This window comes from Chelonoidis abingdonii, chromosome 9 (genome assembly GCF_003597395.2).
Source record: "Chelonoidis abingdonii isolate Lonesome George chromosome 9, CheloAbing_2.0, whole genome shotgun sequence".
Lineage (NCBI taxonomy): Eukaryota > Metazoa > Chordata > Testudines > Testudinidae > Chelonoidis > Chelonoidis abingdonii.
Window position 1 is genome coordinate 5,309,578 of NC_133777.1, and position 24,130 is coordinate 5,333,707.

A 24,130-nucleotide genomic window follows, 5' to 3' on the forward strand; every position below is an offset into this window, starting at 1 on the left:
ATCTCTTTCTTGAGTGGTAACAGCTAATTTAGACCCCATCATTTTATATGTATAGTTGGGATTATGTTTTTCAATGTGCATTACTTTGCATTTATCAACACTGAATTTCATCTGCCATTTTCTTGCTTCGTCACCCAGTTTTATGAGATATTTTTGTAGCTCTTCGCAGTCTGTCTGGGACTTAACTATCCTGAGTAGTTTTGTATCATCTGAAAATCTTGCCACCTCACTGTTTACCGCTGTTTCCAGGTCATTTATGAATATGCTGAATAGGACTGGCCCAGTACAGACCCCTGGGGGACACCACTATATACCTCTCTCCATTCTGAAGACTGAGCATTTATTCCTACCCTTTGTTTCCTAGCTTTTAAGTACAATGGGTTAATAAATGCTGAACAGATATAGATTAAAAAATGAAGTAACTTGACATTTTATCCTGGAGATTGCAAACCTTGTTATTAGCATGTAGCAAACATCAATAAGCTATCTAAAAGCCAAGATAGTGAAAGAGCCAGAATGTACAGATTGCTATAACATCGTCTATCAGGCATTTTTCGACATTTGCTCACATTAGCATCACATAATCTATAGGAGTTGATTAACCATTTATTAAAATATCCATTTATCATTTATAAACAAACACTTCATAAGTGTATTTGCAGTCATTGTAACCGCATACTCTACAACAATTTACAATTGATTATCCATTTATTATAACATCTGTTAATCTTTTGTTAACCCTTTTAAAGCATCAATAAATGTCATCCTTAATATAAAGCAACCCTTAACATGTGATCAAAATGAAATTTTTAAACAAGGCCATAAAGCTACAAATTGTAAGAATAAGTAACTATACATTACAGTTGAAAGAAAGATGAAAACAGTGACCATAGAGTTTTGCCTCTGAGCAGGCATATGCAGTGCTGATTCCAGGATCAGAGTTTATGTGGGGGTTGTTTGGTTGTTTGTTTTTAATGGTTAGGTGATATTGAAACCCTTATCCAGAGGTCACTTTTTCAAATCCAATCTGTGTAGTTATCCACCAAAAAATACTGCTTTCTGAAAGTTGCTTGATAGTAGGTGGTATGAATTTAGTTACTAGAGGAAAGATGTCCATCTTATGAAATCAGCATGAAAAACAATACTTCTGCTGATAACATCACCAAACTATGTGGGACAACAGAGTGTGACGTACCTTCCTTTTCCCTCCAAAATACAGGAAAAACCTAAGGGAGGCAGTGTGGTCTACTGGTTATATTACTGGGCTGGGAATCAGGGGACCTGGGTTTTATTCCTGTCAGAAACAAGGATGGAGATGGTTGAAGCCAGAATCAGAAGCCCAGGGTAGGGTTGGAGCAGGACTAGGAAAAAGGCAGGAGCAAGACCAAGGCTGGAGCAGGCTAAGGCCTGTGAAGTCTGTTGCCATGATCAGGCAGGAGAGAGTTCCATGGTGTCGAGCAGACTGAGCTGCTGTTCCTCCTGTGAGGCTTATATACCTGGTTGGGGAGTCACACAGCCAGTTCCTGGTTTGTGGATTGGCTGTCACTGAGAACAAGAGTGACTCATCACCTTATGCTTCCCACCTCTGCCATTGGCCTGCTGGGTGACCTTGGGCAAGTTATTTCCCTTCTCTGTGCCTCAGTTTTGCCATCTGTAAAATGGGAATAATGTTACTGACCAGCTGTGTGAAGAGGTGTCAGATCTGCTGATGAAAAGTGCTATATAGAAGCTAGGTATTATTATGATTGATCCATGATATACCTGAGCTGGGGATAAACTGAGAATTCCATTTTCCAGAGCTGTCAATTTAACAAGCCCTAATTTAATTTTTTAAAATTATATAGATGAAAAAGGGGAATTAGTTATAACTTATACCTGACCTACCTTGTTATTTTTTGGTTCTTGATATCTCAGCAGGCAATGCAAGAGACACCCACTACCTTAGAGAGAGCAAGTGGATATCCAATAATCCTTACACATGCTAGTTGACTACTGCTATTTTATTAGAGGGTTTTTTGGTTTGTTTTTATTAAGAGGATTTATATTAAAAATAAGATATAAGATCCAGTTCTATTGTGATATTCCATGACACAATTAAATTCGGTGTAACACAAAGAGAGAATTTATACAGTGACATAATAGAATCTAGATAAATAGCATTAAATTAAAAACCAGGCGGAACTTGCTCCCCTCCGAGATGTTGAGAGAGAACATCGAAGCCTAGTAACACTGGATATCTTACTTTTCACCAGAATCGTGATGGGATCTTACTGCATTTTTTCTTTACAGTGGAGATAGAAGAAGGAGTCACACAATGAATATTCAGTTGAATTAATGGAATTCAGTTGATCCAAGGGAGATGAAGAGACTTTTGGCAAGTTGATGCAGTGGGGAAAGCTCTTGGAATTACTAAAGAATAAAGCCTCAACAAAGAGGTGACCTGTAGATTCAGCTGGATAAAAGAAGGTGAGCTTTCAGAAATGTCTGTCTGCCTTTGGCATGTAGGAACCTGAATAATTCTGTGGACTCTGAGGAGGCGCCTCTCCCACACAAGCATTAAAGGGGTTAATCATGCCTGAGGGAGCAATGGAGGTGAATCCTCCCAAGGCCCAGAAAGACTTCCTGAAGCACCGCCAATCAGGAAGGAGTTGCAGAGAGTAACCAATCTGGGCCCAGCAGGCTCAGATAAAAGGGAGCTGCAGGGCAGAGTAGAGTCAGTTGCAGCTGGTAGCCTAGGGAGTAAGGACTGCATCCCTGGAGGGCTGAGAGAATTGTAAGCACTTTGGACAGAGCAGGAGCTGGTTGCTGGGACTGAGCAAGTGAGTGAGGGAAAAGAAGGTGCTGGGGTCCTGGAAGTGATCCAGGGCAATAGAGCAGCATTGACAGAGGTTTCAGAGGAACAGCAAGAGGCTGCTATTTACAGGGTTCCTGGGTTGGGGCCTGGAGTAGAGAGCAGGCCCAAGTTCTCCCCAGTCACCACTGAGGAAGTGGCTGGACTGGTGAACAGAGATACCTCCACCCCTGGAAAGGGAAAATGCAGATGGAGACCTTGCCGAGGGCTGAGAAGAGAATGCTGTGGTTGTGGGAACTTAGAGCAGAGCTGTAGGTGGGAGCAGAGACAAAGTGCTGATGTGCAGATTGTGGATCTGGGCGTTGGCCTTGAGCCAATTCCCAGTGCGAGCAGGAGAGGCATCAGTCTGGCGATGAGGGCTGCAGACCACGATGGGAGGGTTGAGGGTGTCTTTTAGGTTAACAGCTTGATGCTTTTTAATTGAATGAGAGTTCATTCATAGGATTCATTATATTCAATTAAGTTATTGGTGCATCTCTAATATCGTTCCCTTCAGCACTGGCCAATACCTGGGGACAGTTCTTCATCTGGGGTAAATGGAGCTATGTTGTAAAGCTATGATAGTTTGGCCCATTGGTGCATGTAACCACTCCCTATCTGCACCTGATCTGCAGATGATGTGAATTATCACAACCACAGACAGAGAAGTTGGCTCTCTTGCTCAGTGGTTCTCAGTCAGGGTTACATGTACCCCAGGGATACACAGGGGTCTTCCAGGAAGTACATCAACACATCTATATATTGGCCTAGTTTTACAACAGGCTACATAAAAAGCACTAGTGAAGTCTGTACAAACTACAATTTCATATAGACAATGACTGGTTTATACTGCTCTACAGACTATCCATTGAAATGTAAGTACAATATTTCTATTCCAATAAATTTATTCTATAATTATATGGTAAAAATGGGAAAGTCAGCAATTGTTCAGTAATAGTGTTCTGGGACACGTCTGTATTTTAATGTCTGATTTTGCAAGTAAGCAGTTTTTAAGGGGGGTGAAAATTGGTGTACGCAAGACAAATCAGACTCCTGAAAGGGGGACAGTAGTCTGGAATGGTTGAGAACCATTGCTCTAGCTCATGCTGTAGCAGCTCATGTGTTAGCTCTGGTGGTCACTAGTTCAATTCAGTGTGTGACCCAAGATCATAGCCAACACTTACGTCCCACTTGAACCCTAGAGATGATCAGCCTTGAATTTGCATTCCCCAAGGTAATGGGTGTCCCTAGTAGTGTTGGCTTATTCCTCAAGTTCTGAGGGCTTAGGTGGGACTTCAGCAGTGCAGAGACCTTGTGTGGAGCCTTCTGCACAGGAGTGAATTTCAGTTCCCAGTGCAGAGAACAAACCTGAAGTCCTCTTCCCTGTTTAAGACCCATGAAACGCCCTACTTAAAGGGGGCAAGGGGCTATGCACCATGTCTCTGCACTGGATTGAACTTCACCCTTAGACAATTGAGCAGTGCTGCCTACCCTTCTAGTGTGAAATTTGCCCCCCTGAGTAGAGAGACAGTCCCGGTAAGTAGAACAGGAGTGGTTCTCGCACACAATGCATTATGGTGCATTTAAATGTATCCAGTTACGTACCCATCTTATCACTGTGTCCTTGTCTCTTTAAAAATATAATTGTAGTTATTTTTTTTTAAGGAAAACACTGTTTCCTGGAGAGGAATTAATGAAGAGGAGTTTCTTAGCTCATTTTTAATTTCAAACACAGAAGCCCTCTAACCCCAGCCATCTCTCCTCTTGAGGAGGATGATGGAGGAGGCTGAGAAGCAGAGATTCCCATGTTCTTCACACTCTGAAATGTGTGAAAAACCTCTCTTAATTAGGTTTATTTTGTCTCTTGCAATGACCTAGCGTTTGCCAGGGGCCAATTTAAATAAGCTACAGCTTGCTTTTCCTTCCCAATTGAATGAACAACTCTATTAACAGCTACAAGATAGGGGTACATGTTCATAACCTCAGATATTAACCAAAAAATAACAATAACATAAACCCCAGTTCATTTTTTCCCCTCCACAGCAAATATAAATTAATACCAGCCAGTAAGCTATGCTACAACCTGGCATTCCTCGGAATGGCCATTTTTTGTGTATAATAGATTTGCTAATATTTTTGTAGAAATGGGGCATCTGTGCACGGCCTCAATCTCTAACTCGCCTGCTGTTGAGAGTTTCATCTGTTTCAAAAAAATAAGTTGATGGCATTGTATTGTCCCCCTAAATTAGGATAACAGTTAAATGCATTGCAGACAGGCAGGCGTGGCCCATGAATCTGATTCCACTCTTACCAACTTTTCAGCAGTGGGACTCTGTTCAGTGGAGTTCCTGTTTCCACCAGTTTCTGCATCAGGCCTCCTGTTCTTTGCTAACCCTTTGAGAGCCACAAGGGTTAAGGGACATGCAATGAGACTTCAGTCGCTTGAGGCTAGGTTGTCACTTTACACATCGCCCTGAACAGGGCCTGATGGGTATGCTGCACTAACTAAGGAGTAGCTCCTGATGATACACTGGGACATGGAGACATCTTTCTTCTCCAGTTTTATCCTTGCTCCTGGGGAGCACTAATTTACTGATGGCCTAGACTGTCAGTAAATTACTACCCCTTTCACCCTGGCTCCCCTCCAGAGGCCGGCAAGTTGGGGGGGCTGGAGTCAAGCCCCACCCATTCCCCGCTCCTGCCCACCCATTCCTTTCCCACCTGCTTCAAGAAAGGCATTAGCCAATGAGTAGCCCCACCTACTCCTATGCCCCTGGATCAAAGGGTTGCTCACATATAGAGTTGTAAGGGGGTGGGGAAGGGTCCTTAATCTCTTGTGCAAGTCCATAGTCTAAATCAGAATCCAGCCCTTAATATGTAAGCTCCTTTTAAAACTAGTTATCATTTGTAACGTGATAGCGCCTGCAGGGTCAGGATTCCATCGTGCTGGCCACTGTACGCACGTATCTAACGCAGATAGTTCCTGCCCCCAGAGGGCTTATGATCTAAGTCTGAGATGAGACTACAAACAAGCAGGGTACAAGGCACAAAGTAACAGTAAGACTGTTATGATCAGGGCATTAAGTAGCAGTTAAATCTTTTCTTTCTTTTGACTGGAAAGTGCCCCTTGGATACATGGGCCCAGATTGATTGACTCTGCTCTTCTGTACAAGTCAGCAAATGGCATTGAGAGTAATTACTTCGGAACATACATATGCACACAATTCTGTAATTTGCTAGGCGGAATGTTTCCTTTTCAACCTGTGGTCCTCGGACACCTTGGGGTCTGCAGACTATGTCTAATATTTCCAAAGGGGTCTGCACCTCCATTTGACATTTATTAGAGGTCTGCAAATGAAAAATGGTTGAAAAGAACTGGCCCTACAGTTTTAAAAAATAAATGTTTAGGTTTCTATTGCCAACTTCCCGCCTCCAACCCCCATCCCTGGTGTATCATATGCCTCAATTTGCCACCTATGTTACTGCCATCCCAGGATGCCTGTTCCCTCAATGTCATTATGTGGCACTCTGACATTACATAGGTAAATGCTGGGCTTAGCACAGAATGCTTGAGCGTGACCTTTCATCAGAAGGTTCTCTTTTGGGTTTTTATCTTTCAAATTATTCTGTAATCACTATCCAAAAATAATTAATTCAGAAACGGTTAGGAGAGGTGGAGATTTAATAGGCAAGTATTACAATTTACATATGAAATAGACAATAGTTTTTGTAGGTAAGAAGAGAGGAAGACGCATAAACAGATCAAACATAAATAGTCTCATTTTATATAGTCCAATGCCTTATTTATTATTAATAATGAGATCTTACATTTCTGTAGTGCCTTTCATCCTAAAGGCTCACAAACTGCATTACGAACTATAGGCTTGATCCTAAATCAGGAAAAATCCTATTGAATTCAATGGAAATATTGCCTGAGTAAGAAATCTAGTATTTTGCCCAGTGACTATGCATGGATAGTGACTTCTCCAAATGCTAAAATGCAGCCATTTCTAGGATGGAATGCAGCAGTAGTGTGACAGCACAGTACAACATTGTTTAATAATTTAATTGGATTTGACCAGCTCTGTCCAGGATACTTGAGAAAAATCTTTAGATTCCCTTTCCATCTATCAGAGGTTCTCAGCCCATAGAGTAAAATGTAACTTCACACGAAAGCTTCAAGCAAGAAGTTTATGGCATGCGTAATCTTATCACATAATTACTGCAACATATCACACAACCCAGCAGATGAGATTTTTTTCATCTTAACCAAAAGAAAAAGGGAAACACTAGCCTAATGAATCAATTTGCCCTCATTGACTTGTATAGATTGGAAAGAGATTGTGATTAGCGCTAGGGAAAAATTGTGGGTGGGGTGTTAGCAAAAAATGTAGCTTTGGCAACACATACAAATTTTGTCCAATTCAATGTCATTTCAATAAATTGTTGGTTTCAGGAGGGAAAAAAAATCGAACAAAACCAAAAATAATTTTCAAATGAAACTAATATTTTAATTTTTGTTGAAAATGATTCTTGATACCAAATCTCTTACTATTATATTTGCAGATAATGATTTATTTGACCTGAAAAGATTTGATAATTTGCCGAAACTTTAAAAAAAAAATTCAGTTCAACACGACACAATTTTTTTCATAATTGGCCAACAAACCAAAAATCATTCTTTTACCGCAACTCTAGTTATCCTCACGATCGGTATGGTTTGCTAAGATTATTATCAACACAGCTTTGTCTGCAGATGGAATTTAAAGTGTGCTCACTGAATTATGTTTGAACTCGAAGCCAGAGTTGACACAGTAATCTGGGTAAAAAGTATCTTATTCTTTCTCTAATGCTATGAGCAAAGTTGTGGCTGGCGTCATGCTAGCTAGACAAAACCATCCACATCGCAAACAACTCAGGCTAGCTCACAAATGGAGTAACAGGGCAGAATGAACAGGCCAGAATGTGATAAAAAATTCTCCTGATAATGAAGCAAAAATCCATACCTGATCCTTCATATGAATGATAATTTATGTAATGCCTATTAATGTATCAGCTAAATCTGACATTTCCCTTATACTGTTTATCTCAGAATTCCCCTGACAGAATGATCAGATTATAACTATGAATAGTAAAGAATGTTCCTTCTTTCACCTTCACAGTGCAGATATTTTGTTCTCTTATCTGTGTGGGCACTTTGATTACCAATTCCCACAGCCAATATACTGTATCAGGCTATTCCACTGCATTGTACACACTTTACCGAAACAAGATTACAATGTGGGTTTTAATTTAATTTCACACCCTGATTTCTAGATTTTGGTGTGAGCAAATTACCTGGCCCCGAACTCACTATGGATTTTATCTTCATGTTTTGGTACAAGACTCAACAGCTACTAGTTTATCGCCTGCTGCCAGTCCTATAACTCCCTGCACAAAAATCCTGAAGGTAAACATTTGTTAATTGATGTTCTTTGTCTAATCGCAAGGATAGAATAGGCTTCTTAGTCCAAGCAATTTCACAGCTAATTAAAACGGACAAGGAACATTACACAGAGGATTTCAATCTTTTTGTCCCATGCTTTCCCGTCTTTTGTTCCTGTATGCTTATTCAAAGAGAAAAAGCATCAAGTAGTCGGAGGTTTAGAAAATGGGTGTTAAAACAAAGGCATTGCAGAACCTGAATAGAGCACAAAATGTCGGCCAGGACATGTAAAAAACCAAACGTATTGAAACTTTAAGGCACTGAGCTGGGACTCAGGAGATCTGAGTTAAATTACGGCTCTGTCCCAAGACACTCTGTTTGAGCTTAGGCAAGTCCCTGAGGGGTAACATTTTAAAATCTTATAAATGGCTAAGGCTTGTCTCAAAGAATATTAGGCACCTACCTGCCACTGAAGAGCTGGGCCCTCCATGGCAAAGTCATTTTAAAAATGAGACTTAGGTTCTTAAGGCCCCACATCTACACAATCTGCAGTTTCAGACTAAGGGTGTGTGAAGAGCAGTGAGCACCAAAAAATGCTGCTCTGTAACCTCCATGTTGACAAGGCGGGCCCGTGACTAACAGGTTCCTAATTTGCGTCAGTGTAGCCCTACTTTAATGCAAAACTTCACTCTTCCTTGAATGAACTAAGGGCTCACTCAGAGTAAGCAGAGAACATAGGGGGGGAAAAATGAAGTAAAGCTAATCTTCTGCAAACCTCCAGCGCTGTCTAGGCTGTCTGGGTAATGGTGAAGGAGATAACATGCAGATTTCAGCGGTCTTCAGTCTTATCAGGTCTCATAATAGCCTTACATCTGTTAGTAACGCCGGTAAGTAATCAGGGCCGGCTCTAGGTTTTTTGCTGCCCCAAGAAAAAAATTGTTGGCAGCCCCCCCGCCATTTTTTTTTTGGCTTTACACGTTTGCACTCCTGCAATGGGTGTTTTTGTTGTTTTGAGGGGGTTGACCTGTTTAAAATTAAAAAAAAACAGCACCAGAAAGTCATTTCGTTTTTGTCTCCGCATTTTACCCTAAACCACTGGCACCGACGCGACACGGAAATTGGTACGAATGGCCGCGATAGGGTGGCACAGTAACACACAAGTAATCATGAATTCCCTGATTTAATAATCAATAACACATTAATGTTCTACACATTTACGCACTTCCACTTATGAGTGACCGTGTCACAAGCAACATGCACATGATAATTTAATGTCATGCCCTGTTCACACCTACTGGAAGATTTTTCATCTCCATGTATTTTTTTCATACGGGTGGGATTTTTTTCCAAAAAAAAAAAAAAAGGATGGCCGGAATGCCGCCCCTGGAAATGTGCTGCCCCAAGCACGTGCATGCTTTGCTGGTGCCTAGAGCCGGTCCTGTAAGTAATATGTATTGAACAAATCCTCAGTTATCACTCAGTTCCTTTCTCAGATAAATCTTCCACTGACTTCAGCTCTGGGGCCATTATTTTTGTCTTATTGGGGTGTCTTTAAATTCATGTTGCTTCCAGTCTTCCATGCTAGGTAAAGTGTCTCCACTGGATTGGTCATTACTCTAAAAGGGAGCAGGTAGATCATTTGCTGAAAATGCTGCTTAGACTGACAATATTGTGACCTTTATAGCTATGCTAAGCATTAAAAGATATTTCACAAATACTGTACATGAGCAGAAAGCCTTTTAAAGTCCCCAGCCAAGCCATTTGCAATTAGAACACAGTAATGTGTGCTAATTTGGTATGTCAGCCGAGCTTACAAACAATCTCCCTTTTTTTTTGTCCATTAACAAAACCACAGTATTCCTATGAACAAGTTCTCTTAATCTCCATAGTGCGTATTCTGTGATATTATACGTAGAAAAAGTGTGCCATGTAATTCAGCTCTAAAGCAAACAACAAGAGCTGCAGATTCTTGTAATAAATAGCACTAATTTTGGGAGCAAACTATTTGAATTCTACCTGCAACAGCTATCAGAGAGCGATATGACATACTCGTGTCTCAATGTTTCTAGTTGCAAGGGGCTCAAAATTCTCCTGCTCCAGTGCGTGTGTGTGGAAGCTATGGAAGAGCACAGATCCGATGAAAGGAGTAGAAAGTCTAGTAAGTCTCAGATCTTGGGGGTTTGCTCACTTACTCTCAAAACCACATGGTAAAATAGATGGAGAATGGAGTGTGGGGGTGGTGTGGACTAGTCAATAGAGCACTGAACTGGGACTCTGGAAATCTAGATTTATTTCCAGGCTTTGCCACTGGCTGCCTGCATGACCTTGGGCACATCACTGTGCCTCAGTTTTCTCATCTGTATTATTATGGGGATAATAAAGCTGTGACGCGCTTTGAGATCTGTGTATTAGCTAGGTATACTTGGTCCTCCCTCAGGGCAGGCAGATGCACTAGAAATTAGATGATCACCATAATTGGGGTTGGGAAGGAATTTCCCCTGGATCAGATTGGCAGAGATCCTGGGGGAGGGGTCACATTCCTCTGCAACATGCGGGCATGTGTCACTTGCAGGTTTATACTAGTGTAAATGGTGGTGTCTCTGTAACTTGACATCTTTAAACCGTGATTTGAGGACGTCAGTAACTCAGCCAGAGGTAAGGGGTCTACTGCAAGAATGGATGAGTGAGGTTCAGTGGCCTGTAATGTGCAGGTCAGACTTGATGATCATGATGGTCCCTAAAGTCCGTAAGATGACCTCCCTTCCGGCCCTACTCTCCTATGATTATGATATATTATTATCCAACAAGTCATAAGCACACTCCTCACTTCAACTCTCTCCCTCTGTCTGATCACTTATCACACTGGGCTTATACTTATGATACTCACTGGGATGTTGTGAAGATACATTAGTTAATATCTACTCACCAGTGCAAAGCACTGCATAAGTTCTAGGTATTCCTAGTAAACCTGTACATTAGTATTCCTCTTGATAAAATGCTTTGCATCAGTCACTAACATACTACATCTTTTGTCAGCCAGGAAAATATGCACAGGCCATTTTAACATGCCAAAATACCAGAGAAGCAGTGTGTAAGTTGCTAGTGAAGTAAATGGGAGGTATACACCAAGATAAGCATAGTATTTTCAATCCTGATTGAAGGCTCATCTTATTGCATATGATTTATATGCCTATCACCTGATTCATAGATTCATAGACTCTAGGACTGGAAGGGACCTCGAGAGGTCATCGAGTCCAGTCCCCTGCCCTCATGGCAGGACCAAATACTGTCTAGACCATCCCTGCTAGACTTTAATCTACCTCATTTAACTAATCCAAGAGAGAAGAATTCCATACTCCCTAGGAATTTATTCCAGTGTCCAACCACCCTGACAGTTAGAACTTTTCCTAATGTCCAACCTAACCTCCTTGCTGCAGTTTAAGCCCATTGCTTTTCTTCTATCATTAGGGCTAAGTGAACAAGTTTCTCCCTCCTCCTGATGACACCCTGATGATCCAGGAAAAGATTATGGAGTAAACTTCTTATAGCTGTGTTATACTTGTCTACACAGCGGCCCAGAGCCTGAACCGATCCTAGATGATGAGTATTGTTTGCAGTAAACAGCTCTACAACTTCCAACCAAACCAAGGAGAGAGAGCAAGGGAAGGTAACAGAAAACACATTCATAGCTTTTTATGCTGAGAGTGGAGATTTCCTGGCCTGTGTGCCAGAAAAGAAACAAACTCCAAGATCAGCAAGATAGGGGGGAGAATGCTTCACACAGAACATCAGTCCAGTTTGTGTGAGATGACTCACTTCCTGAGGTCTGAAGATGCAAGGGGATGGTTACTGTGAAGGCAAGAGTAACCTAATAGCCTTGAGTCACGTTCTTTTACACAGCATGGCCCAGCTCCTGGACTTCACCTGAGACTGACCTGAGTATACACTAAGGGAGACTATTCTGCAACTTTGGAAACAAGCAGGCTAGGCAAGTAAGCGGATGGTGAAGAAATTGACGCATTCACCTCCCAATGAATATCTCCCCCACTACATTCAGTTAAAATAGTTCTCACTTTTGAACAGTAAGTTTCACGAGCAATACCTTAGGGGAAGGAAAGGATATCAGCTCTATTAAGATATTGCTGGCTGGACTGTCAGTGAAATTATGAGAAGACTGGTGAATGATTAAGGTTTGTCTAGAGTGCAAGCTTTGCAGCGTAGCTGTATGAGCAAAGCCCTAGTGTAGATGGAGCACATGTGAGAGAGGGAGTCTTTCTGTCAGCATAGTAACACCATCTCCCTAAACGACACTAGCCAGTGTAACAAAGCACATCTGTTAGCGTAGCTGCATCTACACTGGAGGTTTTGCTGGTGTTTGTTGGCCTTGGGAGTGTTTTTTTCACACTCTGACATGACAGCTTTGTAGTGGACCTGCCTTATTAACCTTAGCACCTTCAGTCTGAAATGTGTGATGTCCATTTCCTCTTTTTGCCTACCTTACAGATTCCAGGTACTTACATACCAATCAGCCTGAATCCACTCTTGTGAATACAGTTGCTGTTACCTGTGAAGCACCATTCTCAAAACAGTATTGCAAAGCTTCCTTAGCCAGCCCTCATATTGGCATGTGAGAAACCTGCTGATACCTGAGGTTGACTGTTCTGATCTCAATTGCATTAGTATACATTTGAAATTACCAAACAGATCTGGCAGCTGGCCATTAGACTATCGTACAGAGAAGACTGAGTGATAAGTATGTCTTCTAAAAATTGGGAAAGACAGAAATTCGCATTAAAATAATTGTGCAGATTTTTTTTCAGAAAAACTGAAAAGTTTTGGGGGTTTCGTCCTTCTCAGTGAATAATGGGCAAGAAGTGGAGAAAAGAAATAGTTTCCTTCTTTCCCGAAATCTGAAATGTTCATAGAAAAACAAGCAAATTGCAGCTCAATTAGAAAATGTTCATTTCAGAAAAAGCCAGTTTTTCATTTGAAAAAATGTTTCTAAACAAATTAGAGCCTACATAAGGAGTTTTACAAAAAGCTCATCTGTGGCTGTTAGGAAGCCCCACACTGCTGTATGCACAAAATAAGAAAATCAGAGTCGATATAGTTATCTTCCATCTGTGGTTCAGAAATGTTAACTGAAGAGGGCCCCGACGGCAAAAACCAGAGCTGAACTCCCTAATGATAGGTGTTAGATCCAGGGGTTTTGCTTGCAGCTTGCCTCTCATTTAATATTACAGATCAACTCTTCCAGATGGAGGCACCATGCAGGGACAGCTCTCTCACTGTCGGTCCCTTCGTACACATTGAAGTAGGTGGCTTCAAAGCAGAATCATCATCAAGACATCATTGATAGAAGCAGCCCACAGCAGATACTGGAGCACTTTTCAACCACCCACTTCATTAAATGAGCTAGGGTAGCTTTGCAAAGTACACAAGTTCCGCTAGCTCCAGCTAAATTATACCTAGAGCTGACCCTGATATTAACAGACCTCCTGAGTATATTATGGGCCAGTCTTCCCCAAATCATGGGAACTTTCACTGGACCAGATGTCAGCTTTTTGTTTTGATTCATGACCAAACTTAAGAATCCTCCGTCGTGTACGCAGGATAAAGTGTAAGGCTTCCCATTCTGTTTTATTCAGCAAGGGAGATGAATTTTAAAGGCTGCATGGGTTGCATAGCTCATTTTTGAATGAATGGTGCTATGCCCTGTCATCCCGCTCGGTTAAATTTGTGACAATTATAGTAATTATTCTGCTACAGTAGTGGTTCTGTTGCCAAATGTGTTCGAAGAGCAGTTTAACTAAAATAACAAGAATACTTTAATCTATGATACTGAATCATTTAATTTTCTGATTCTGGTAATTTACACAGATACTTTTTAACTACCCTTAATGAACAGTTAAGTGGATTAAATAATTTACCTCATGCCACAGGAACAAAGATTTGTAATCACACGGGAGAATTCAGTCGCACAATATGGGAATACACCTCTTCTCCATGAGCTGGAAATTGTTACACACTGAGGCCTTGTCTCACACTGGCAAGTTCAGCGCCAGTAAAGCAGCTTTCTGCATTGTACGCCGCGGTACACTGCCAAGCCACTTAGTGTGCAGAAACTGCACAGTTGCAGCACTGTAAAAAAAAAACACCCTGATGAGAGGCATAGAGCTTTCTGCGCTGGGGGTATAGCGCTGCAGTGCCAGTGTAGACACCCTGGTCGATTATAGCCCTGCGATTGGCCTCCAGGAGGTGTCCCACAATGCCTGTTCTCGCCTCTCTGATCATTGGTTTGAACTCTACTGCCGTGCCCTCAGGTGACCAACCATTATCCCCACCCCTTAAATTCCTTGGGAATTTTGAAAGTCCCCTTCCTGTTTGCTCAGTGACATGTGCTGTGGTCTCAGTGCATCTTTCCAGGTGACCATGCCTGTTCCACGCTCTAGGTGATCCCCTGCTTGGAGCAATGCTGAGCTGCTGGACCTCCTAAGCATCTGAGGACAAGAGGCTGTCCAGTCCCAGCTGCACTCCAGCGTAGGAATTATGATACCTACAGACAGATTTCACAATGCATGACAGAAAGGGGCCATGACTGGGACACACTGCAGTGCAGGGTTAAAGTGAAGGAGCTGAAGAATGCCTACCACAAGTCGCAGGAGCAAACCGCCACACCGGTGCTGCGCCCACGAGCTGCCAGTTCTACAAAGAGCTGGACATGATATTCAGTGACACCATCTCCACTGCAAAGGCCACTGTGGATACTTCGGTGGCTTATGTGCCAGTCGAGAGTGGACTACGCTAGGAGCAGGAAATCTTGGAGGGGGAAGGGGAGGGGGAGGGGGACCTAGAGGCAGCGGACGACTCAGAGGTCAGAGATGAATGCAGTCAGGAGCTCTTTTCTATCCCAGAGGAGGCTAGTCAGTCACAGCTGTCAGATCTTGGTGAAGTGCAGACAGGAGAGGAGGCCCATGGTAAGTGGCTTTGATTCTGGGAATCAATGAAGTGAGTTGTTGGGGACAGGAGAGTTGCAGAAAGCAGGCTTCTGTCTGTGTGATGCACATAACACCACATGCCTAGTCTGAGCGGCGGAACAGGGTATTGATTGACTCTCTCACTTCACAGGAATCTGCCTCAGAGATCTCCGGGAAACTCTCATGGAGAATCTGCAGCAGCAGATTGCCCAGTATCTTTGGCAAAACTGCTTTTTCTTGCCCCATTAAGGGTAACTTTCCCACCCCACTCTGCCGTCACTGGGGGGACCATTGCTGCACACAGGTGAGCTGCATAAGGGCTAGGGTGGAAACCACAGTCTTGGAGAAGGCCATCCCTTGATTCCCTGCTCACCCTCAGCAGCAAGATATCTTCCATAATGAACACAGCCTATGGAGAGTGCTGGCTCTCCCCAGAAGCCACGTGCCTAGTGTACAGTACAGTCCTGAAATACTGATTTCCCCTGCCCCTGTGGTTACCCACCATTTTGGGGGTCTTGTGGCTCATATGTGCTTGCCTGAGGTCAGCCCTGTTAGTGACAGGTATGCGAATAGTGGCTGTGTTTTAAATCACTGAATCAGTGCTCTATGTGTTGCAAACAATACTGCATCTGTAAAATGTTGCGTTTTGGCTTCACAAACATGACCTTGTGAGCCCAGCCTCCCTCTTTGTTATCACAGGCTGAGCAGTGGCACAGAATTAGAAAGCTGCCACAAAGAACTAAAGAGGACTTTCTGCGTGAGGTCATGATGATGCACTACTCAGCCGAGAAACAAGAATTGAAGGCGTGGTGGGACAGCGAGAAGAGAATTCGAAAGGTGAGTGCGGCGCACCAGAACAAAGCCATGAAGCAGCTCTTAAACACACTCCAGGCGGTACTAGCACTGCAAAGGGAGCAGCTCCACGCCTGCCCTCCCCTGCAGTTGCTGTCACAAAATTCTTTCCCATGTGCCGCTCCCCCAGACACTGCCTACCCACTCTTATCAACCTCTTGGCTCTAGTCTGTACCAACTGCATTCCACTTCTCCCCCATCACAGTCCAGCCTGCAGACTCCCAGTACCCATTGCACTCAACACCCATCCCGCTGCAGTTTAGCCCTGCAGTACAGTACCCACTGCACTGTACTCCAAAGGAGAAGGTTGGATATGATACCCAGACATACACAAATATTTAACTGTCCCAGGACCCCACTTCCTCCAGGGACCCTCCCTTTCCCCATCCCCCTCAGTGCTGATGAGGTTTTCTGTTTGTCTCTCTCCTCCAGTCATTGTTTTTTATTAAAAATGGTTTTGGTTTGAAAGCAATCTTTATTCCAGTAATTGAAAGCAAACAGAGCCCTGCAAAGCAACAGGCAATTTTCTTACACCTTCATTGTGGTTGGTGCAGACAGTGCACCAATCACCTCCTAGTATTACAAGCACTGCACTCCTGAGCATAGCAACAAATATTAGAGGCTTTCAGCTTCAAATTGCTGCCTCAAGGCATCCCCGATCCTTATGGCCCCATGCTCCATTCCTCTTATAGCACTGGTCTCTGGCTGTTCAAACTCAGTCTCCAGCCGCTGAACCTCTGCAGTCCAGTGAAGCTTTCACTTTTCTCTTCACGAATATTGTGGCACATACAGTATGTGGCTATAAGCATAGGAATATTGACATTGGTCAGGTTCATCCTCCCATATAGGCAGCGCCAGCAGGCCTTTAAACAGCCAAAAGCACTCTCAACAGCCATTCTGCACTTGCTCAGCCTGTTGTAGAACTGCTCCTTTCTGCTGTCAAGGTGCCTCGTGTTTAGCTCCATAAGCCATGGTATTAAGGGGTAGGCAGGGTCTCCCAGGATCACAATGGCCATTTCGACTTCCCTTCTGGTGATCTTCTGGTCCAGAAAGAAAGTCCCTGTTTGCAGCTTCCCGAACAGGTCGGTGTTCTGAAACATGCGTGGCTCATACCTTTCCGGCCGAGCTTGCATTAATGTCTGTGAAATGCCCACAGTGATCCACAAGCACCTGGAGGACCATTGAGAAATAACCCTGGAAATAAGGCCTCACCCACGTCCAATTAATCATGTCAAGCCAGTCCTACAGACAAGGGAGACACTGTTTGGGAGCAGAGAGAGCCCTGAAGGGTAGACACCCTATGGTTCTGGCATGTCTTTATTCACCCAAGCCATGCCTCACTGTCATTCATGGCTGTGCTAGGGCAGCATGCTGTGTATGTCCTCTACACATCACTGTAGACTTAGATATAGCCTTAGGGCTTGTATACACTACAGAGCTTTTAGCAACAAGGCTGTGTCAACACAGTGAGTATGAACGAGCTTTTGCGGTATTTTGTCGGCACTTTTGCCGACAAAATACTTCCAGCCCTGTGAGCGGCATAAGCTTTGTTGGCAGGAGAGTGGGCTGTGAGCTTTTTTAAGTACCTGCGAAAGACAAAAGTTTTGGTGACAACTGTGCAGTGTATACAAGCCGACAGTCACTTGATGCAGCTGTCTAAATGGAAGCTGCACTCCTTGGAAATCCTGGTCCATATTGTCCAGACTTTTTTTTTTTAAATTCTGGGTGGGATTTTCAAGAACATTTGAAGTGATTTAGGAGCACAAGTCCCATTGGTTCCCATGGATTTCCAGTAGGACTCGCACTCCTGATTCATTTAGGCCCAGGTCCTCAATGGTATTTAGGTGCCTAGCACCATAGGAGGTGCCTAAATATCTTTAAGGCTCTGGGCCTCAGATGTATTGTAAAGCCCTCCCTTTGCTTGGCTCATCCTACTGAGAAAGGAAACTTAGTTCTTTGGACAGGTGCTCCCTACACGTGGGATATTTCCACAATATTTCTGCTCTAGGCAGACACTGGAGATGCATCATACCCAAATAAAGCCATTGTCTGCAAAAGTAGTAGGAGAGTACAGCTCTTAATAATAAAATCCCTGTAATTGCTAATGCTTTATTTCATGAGCTAAATGTTCCCTCTCTGAACAAAACAAAACCATCTCTCTTTCCAATGGATATTTATCTTGGAGATCACAAGCTTTGGCCAGTTTTTCCCATGAAGCTTTTTTTCTTCCCTTGCTCCTTTCCCCATCTCTTGATGACCACTGTATTTTAACAAGAAGTAACTGAAAGAACTAGAAAGAAAATGATGCTGCATGTCCTACTTACTAAATGGAAATTTTGCAAGGGCATCAGAGGATAGGGCCAGTTTTTTATTTCCAAATGATGTTGGATTAGAAGCAGGAAGATTAGTCTGTATGGGGCCACTTAATTCCCTTCCAAGGTCGAGCCCGTGGCTTTCTGATGAGGAGATGGCTCGCTGAATAGCTCCATCAACTATTTGCTTTTGGTTTAGTGACATCTCAGTTCTATTTTCCTCTGTGTTCTCCGGCCATTTGATATTTATCATTCCACTGCTGCTATGGAGGTCAGCCATGTAATTATACAAAAAGGAACATATCCATAGCTCTGTCAACACTGTGCCATGCTCTGGCTTTTTATCTAGAATAATATTTCTTTGTGTTTTAAAAATAATTATTTCACACCCTCTGTTTCAGTAGCACTGGCTTTCTTATTCTTCATAGTCCTGCTGCATTTGCTCATTTATCATCTCCCTTCTGACCTGGAGCCATGCAAACACACATGTCCCTCAAGAATTTTTAAGTTCTTTATATTAGAGTGTCATTCTTTTTCTCTCCTGTGGTTAGAGGCATCAGCATGGAAATAACTATTTGTGAGGTCTATGTCCCATCCACCACTGAGTCCTCATGGGACTTTGAGTAAGTCACTTAACTTCTGTGTGCCTCAATTTCCTCCTCTATAAAATATATAATCAGATAAAAATGTGGGTGTCACCTTTACTTTTAAATTAGATTTTAGGCAAAGCCTCATCTGCTTCACCTCTCTGGTTAAGTCCAGTGTTGCCAACTCTTGCAATTTTATCCTGAGTCATGTGATATTTGGAGTTTCTTTAAAGCTTCAGCTCCTGGATTCGTGGGATTACATAAAATGCTCAGCTTTATTTATTTTTTTAAAAACACGTTTTAGCCCTTGTGGTTACAGGGAAAATCTGGAAAACCCTGAAGGCTCAAAAACCGGCTAACACACAAAATGAACTCTCAAATATATTTTTTTTAATCTCATCATTTTAAATCTAGTTTCATGATTTTTGCTCAGGGGTGTTGACAATTCTGAAATTCATTTCCTGAGGCACTTCGTTGTTCAATTTTTGGAAGAAGAAATGTAAGGCAGGTAGCATGTGGTTTTAGCTAGCTGATTTTTAATAAAAGTAGTTCCTATGAAAAGGTTTTGCTGCTGTTCTGTATTTTGTGGATAGAAAACCTTGGAGCTCTCCTCATGAGTCAACAATGTAACACTGTTGCAAAAAAAGCAAACATCCTTCTTGGATGTATTAGCAGGAGTGTTGACATGAGCAAGATACGAGAAGTAATTCTTCTATTCTACTGCACACTGATTGGAGTATTGTGTCCAGTTCTGGGTGCAACATTTCAGGAAAGATGTGGACAAATTGGAGAAAGTCTAGAGAAGAGCAACAAGAATTATTAAAGCTCTAGAAAACATGACTTATGAAAGAAGATTGGAAAAATTGGGTTTGTTTAGTCTGGAGAAGAAAAGACTGAGGGGACATGATAACAGTTTTCAATTACATAACAGGTTGTTACAAGGAGGAGGGAGACAAACTGTTCTCCTTAACCTCTGAAGATAAGTCAAGAAGCAATGTTCTTAAATTGCAGCAAGGGTAGTTTAGGTTGAACATTAGGAAAAACTTCCTAACTGTCAGGATGGTTAAGCACTGGAATAAATTGCCCAGGGAGGTTGTGGGATCTCAATCACTGGAGATTTTTAAGAGCAGGTTAGACAAACAGCTGTCAGGGATGGTCTAGATCAGTGGTTCTGAACCTGGGGTGCACACACCCCCTGGGGTGCAAGATGCCCTTTCTGGCGGGGAGGAAGAGGGTGCTGATGTCAGGGTATCCCACTCCCCCGACCCCTGTACTCCATCTCTGTAGAACAGGGGAGAGGGGACAGCCTGGTTCAGGATTTATAGTTTCTGAGGTCTGAACGGTGAGTGACTGAGTGTCTTTCTTAAAGGGACAGTGTATGGTTCTGAGGACAAGTATTTAAGAAAGCATACCATAGTTAAAGAGGATGGGGGATGGGTAGGCAGATTTTTGCGTCTTACATTGGCATCTAGCCAGGAAACTGGCATGAGGATTTTTGAGCACCAGAGTGGTCAGCAGCATCATTTTCCATCTCTTCCAAAAAGCTGCATGTCCAGGATGTTAATTCCAAACTGACTCAGACAGAAGTGCTTCCTACCAAAACATCCACAGGACTCCCAAGACCACATTGTTTTCTTTAGAGGTCACTTATCCAAGCACCAACCAAGCCTGGTGCTGCTTATCTCGTGAAACATTACAACAGCACACTACTCTATGGATGCAGACAACATGTAATTGCTTTTCCAGTGCTAAATATATGCACCCCTCTCTGAGGTTGTTCATGAATAAAGATAAACAGAAGATGCTATAATCAGTGTTTATCTGCTGCTAACTCACCCTGTCTCTCCCATGCTCTTTTTATATAACTCTGCCTGCTTCTACCCTGTATTACTGCAAATTGCTGGTAGGTTGTTAGAAGAGAGAGCGAGGGAGGAGGTGGAAAAGGAGGCAAGACAAAGCACATGCTCAGAGAAGGAAAAAGGCTAATTTGGGGCTATGGATTAGGAGCCAATACTGGATAAATAAACTTCTCTGAGTAGCGTGTGCTTGTAAGTATCGCCTTATTATTCTAACTGAAAGTGAATGATAGAAAATATGACCTGAGTTATCTTACTAGCAGCAGAAAAATGTATAGATTCATAGATTTTTAAGGTGAGAAAAGGACCATTGTCTCCAGCTAGTCTGACCTCCTGTATAACACAGGCCATAGAATGTCACCGAGTAGTTCCTTCGTTAAACCCATAACATGTGACTGAGCCAGAACATGTCTTTGGGAAAGGCACCCACCTGCATTAGAGCCAGCTGGCTAACAGAAACTCTTTCTTCTGCAGTGAAGTGGAGTTAAGGGACGTGGAGAAGAAGAAAATCTCTAGTTGGGCTGTGACTAAAGTTAGAGCAGAGAAGCCAGAATGATCAAACCTAGGGCCCAGGACTGGCAATCAGAAAAACTGCCATTTTCTAATCCTGGCTTTGTGACCATGAGCACATCTCTTCACCTCTGTGTGCCTCTGTTTCCTCAACTATAAAAGAGAGAGAATCAAGGTTCCATTTATTATCCCCATTTTACAGGGCGGGAGACTGAGATGCAGTTGGGCCTGTCTTCACTACAAGAATGTAATGCGTTTGTAAGCTGCTGACCCCTATATGTTGTTCAGAGCCTGTGGATAACACAGCTCCTAAACATGTGTTTGTTCTGTGCTTAGTCCCTGTCTAATGGTAGGGCTAGATGGCCTTTTCCCGCTGTGCTGTAGGGAGCAGGTACTTGGTATGAAAAGGCTCTCAAGAACTAATTTTTTAAAATAATTATGATCAATGAATTGGAAGAAAGTGAAACGTGAGTATTGATTACAATTTGTGGGTGACAAAGTACTGGCAGAGTGGCAAATAATGATGAGGCCAGGGCAGTCATATAGAGCAGATCTGGATCTCTTGTTAATCTGGACCCGTTCAAACAAAACAAGTTTTAACAGAGCCAACTGCAAGGTCCTATACCTAGCAACAAAGCAGACCGGCCACACCTACATAATGGGGAACGATCTCCAGGAAAGCAGTGACTCTGACAAGGATTTAGGGGTCATAGTGGGAAAACCACTCAATGTGAGCCCCCAGTGCGATGCTGTGGTGAACAGGATTAAAGCCGTCATTAGACATATAAGCAGAGTAGTGAGTAGGGTATGGAGGTGAGACAGCATCAGTGAGGCCCATATTGGAATCCTGCCTCCAGTTTTAGTGTCCACATTTTAAAAAGATGTTGAAAAATTGGTACTGGGGCAGCAAAAAGCATAAAACGTTTTGAGGGCTGGAGAAAAATGCCATCTTGCGAGCTATTGAAAGAGCTCAATCTGTTTAGCCTATAAAAAAGAAGGTGGAGAGGTGACTTCACTGAAATGTTTTAAATGCCTTTATGGAGAGAAAAAATTGAGTATTAAAGAGCTCTTAATCTCACAGAGGAAGGCATAAAAAGACCAAGTGGCTGGAAGGTGAAAACAGACAAATTCATATTAGAAACAAGGCACAAGTATTAATAGTGTGGATGATTCACCATTGGAACAAATTACCAAGGGAAGTAGTCGATTCTCCATCTCTTGATGTCTTCTGGTGAAGACTAGATGCCTTTCTGGTACATGCTTTGGTCAAAAACTAACTATTGTGCTATACAGGAGATGTGTGATGTGCATGAGGGGCAGATTAGATGCTCCAATGGTCCCTTATGGTCTAAAGTCTACTAATTTATGAAAAACTGAGTGTGGCTGGGGGAGCAGCCTCTGATGCTTTCCCATGTAGTCTGCTTGATCCCCAGATTCAATAGTCATTAAATGGAGCAATCAAGTGGAAAGTACTAAAATATCCAAAGAGGCTGGCCAGGAGCAGGACATCTGTCTTGCAGGGAGAGGTGGGCATGATAGTGACATCACAAAGGCCGTTTGCAGGACCTCAGACTATTGGTCAAAGGTGGTGGGGAGGTGGTGACCTCACAGAGAGATGCTGACATCAGCCAGGCAGGACAGGAGTGAGGGGCCAGGGAAACCTCAGAGATCCCTGTGGCTTTGCTGAAGCAAGTCTCCTTCTCAAGGTCTCTATTTGAGGACTGATTGAGAATTAGGATTCACATACGTAGCATGAGGAGGAACCTCTTCAGCATTTTCTCCTTTCCTGCTACTGATTTTGCTAGAAAATGAAGGTCCTTTTTAGAAGGAAAGAGCCTCAGAGAGGTTTGGAACCTGTCCAATCTGATCCACCTGCTGCCAGCTGAATTCTAGGTGCAGAAATCACTAGGTTAAGATGGCAGAATTTTATTTCCAGCCTAGGATTTTGTCCCATTGAATCACTGGGTACACTGGGGTTTGTCCTTTTAGGTTTCCTTTTCCTCTTTCCTTTCTCTTCTTCGCGTGCTTCTCTTTTTCTGTTTTTCTGCTTCCCTCCCTCCACCAAGGAAGTTTGTCATTGGGGGGGCGGGGCGGGGGTTGCTTTCATTGCGGGAGGCCCTCACAAAGAGGTGGGGCTGGAACGGTATCCCCTGTGGTGGTGACCTGGGCCATCCTTTGGGACACCAGAAACTATTGGCTGTTTTGGACCTCAGGGTCACTGAGGAATCCTGTAGACCAGAGGTGGGTAAACTACAGCCCACGGGCCACATCCGGCCCAGCTCCCGAGCTCCTATCTGGGAAGCCTAGTCTGCAGCCCCTTCCCTGCTCTCCCCTCTCCCCCACAGCCATGTCGTGGGGAGTGCAGCTGGCTCTGGCTGGGAGTTGTGGCTGCGAGCTCCTGCTTCTGGTAAGGGGGGTGGGGTAAGGGAGTGGGAGGTCCTGGAGGGCAGTCAGGGAGGAGGGGCTGGTTGGATGGGGCGGAGGTTCTGAGGGGTGGCGGTCAAGGGATAGGAACAGGGATGGTTGGAAGTGGGAGTCCTAGGGGCCTGTCAGGGGACAGGGATGTGGATAGGGATTGGGAGAGCAGTTGAGACAGGGAGCACGGGAAGTTGGATATGGGAGTGGGATCCTGGGGAGCAGGGTGTCCCGAGAGGGAGTAGTCAGGGGACAAGGAGTAGAGGGCAGTTGGATAGGGGGTGGGAGTCCCAGGGGGGGCTGTCAGGGGTCTGGTTTGTGGATAGGGGTCAGGGCAGTCAGGGGACAAGGAGCAGGTGGGGTTGG